The sequence below is a fragment of the Panthera pardus genome, unplaced genomic scaffold, assembly GCF_024362965.1.
Source record: "Panthera pardus isolate Hobbes unplaced genomic scaffold, ASM2436296v1 HiC_scaffold_1, whole genome shotgun sequence".
Lineage (NCBI taxonomy): Eukaryota > Metazoa > Chordata > Mammalia > Carnivora > Felidae > Panthera > Panthera pardus.
Genome location: NW_026526654.1, coordinates 80,606,107 through 80,608,390, shown reverse-complemented (window position 1 = coordinate 80,608,390; position 2,284 = coordinate 80,606,107).

Below are 2,284 nucleotides of genomic sequence, written 5' to 3'. Positions count from 1 at the left end.
CATATGTGTATAATTCATGTTGCTATTCTTAGACTTTTAGTTGTAGCAAAAGATCCAGATCTTGGCCTTAATACTTTCCTGGGGTTGGTGTCAGTTTCTTGGAGAAATGGGGAGGTGGGCTAAGCACGGAGGCTGGGTGTGCTCTCTCATTATTGACATCACAACAGGCAGTTTGCAGCATAAGTCTCCAGCCCAGAGTGTCCTCACTGAGCCATTTGTTTGCTCTAGCTGACCCAGATATTACAGTGGGGATAGATGAATATTAGGTGTCATATTATGAGCTCTTCTCCGCCAGTGAGCTATCTTCACTATATTGGGGGTTTTCAGTACAGACAGCACCAAAGATGGGGGCAAAATGCTAAGTAATGCTATGTATACACACACGGGGTTTTGGAAAGGAGAAAGATGCTGAATGTTACTTAGTTAAAAGATTAAATCCTGTCTCATACTTCACATCATCTACATAAATAAGCAAAGCGCCATGTACTTAATGAATGATCAATAAAAATATGAACTGAAGTGTGTCATAGAGTAGTATGAAGGCCTTGACTTTAGAGCTGGATTAACTGGGTTTGAATCCTAGGTCTGTCACTAAATAGTTGTATAGCCGTGGGCAAGTTAACCTCCCTGTGATCCAGTTTTTTCTTCTGAAAAATGGTGATGGAAACAATCCTCTATCTTAAAAGGTTGTGGCAGGGTATTTGTAAGCTATAATGTCTATTCTATAAAAAGCATGGTATATGCTGACTATTATTATTGTTAAGTGAATGACTTTTAGTACATAGGAGAAGTTTAAAGTTCAAATTGTGAAAAAAGGTCCAGAGTGGGGTGCCTGGCTGGCTCAGTCAGCGGAACATGTAACCCTTGATCTCAGGGTCATGAGACTGAGGCCCATGTTGGGTACAGAGATTACTTAAATATTTTTTAAAAAATTAAAATTCAAACTGTGTTACAAAGCAGCATTAAAATCCTAAAAACCCAACAATTCACAAACTGCCCAAACTCCAGAAACTCCAGTTTTTTCTTCCTGTATTAGAATGGTATGTTATTAATTACTGCGTGCTATTATGTAGGTCATAGGCCAGACTGGATCTCTTGTCTCTTGATTTAGGAAGACTTTTGCTGTATTTATTTCTTCTCTATCCCATTTCTTCCTCCTGGTATTTGATACACCCTTGCCAAACGTCTGAAATGGCTTATGCAATCATTTCTCTCCCTAATAACTGATGACCATGGCATTGGTATTGATCACTAAGAACAGCCAATAAGATAACCTGACTGATACATCCACATCTACTTCCTGAGTTTCAAATAGAAGACTGGGTGTATTTTGTCCACTATGAGTTAAAAACGAATGTATTTTGCTCTTATATTGCTATGTGGCATTTTAGAATTCAACTGTAATCAAAGGAAAGCACTGTTCCAAACTACCAGCTTCTCTGAATGCTATACCTCATGGGAATTCAGAGAAACCCTAAGCATCTTTATCAGTTATTTTCAAAAGATTTATCGGAGGAAGCTTGGCATCTTAACACTGCATGATTTTTCTCGCTGCTCTGAAAACTTCATTCAGATTCACCCCAAAGCCACTGAACTTGCATCAAAAAATCCAGCCTTAGAGCAGAGAAGTGGCCTTTTCAATAAAAGTGATAAAAATAACCTAAAATTTCCAGGGTGCCTTTCTTCTCAAAAACTCATAAAGCCTTTACACAATTCGGTAGAAGGATTTTTATCCCAGAAGGGTTTCTTTCCTTGGGTGGCATTTGATTGGTAAAGTTTCTCAAAGTTTACATATATTTCTGAATCTCCTTCTCATCTTCTGTGGTGGTGGTGTCAGATTCAACACATTTCAATATTCAACACATTTCAATTTAACTTATTATGGATGCCTATTCCTTTTTTTAAAGAAAAAAAGCAGCGTTAAGAGCAGTCATTTTTCTTAGCCCCTTTATCGTTCAGTGTCTCTGGATAGCATTTTGTTCCTAAATCTTTCCTTCTTGTGCAGCCATTTCTACCTTCATGCTTCCATTTCATTTGGGGTATTCCCACTAGGGCTTACGAGCTGACATAGTGCTAATACTCCAGGACCTTGGGCACCAATGAACAGCCTGACTTTTTAATAAGAGTCTCATATTCTATTAACTGCTGTTCAGACCTTTGAGGCTTGGCTCTCCCAGAAAGTTAAATCTGTTTCCTTCCATTGTGTGACGGTTAATCCTATTATCTGTACTTCTGTCCCTCCGTCTACCCTGCAAGTACATTTGTTGTTGGTGTTAAAGAAATC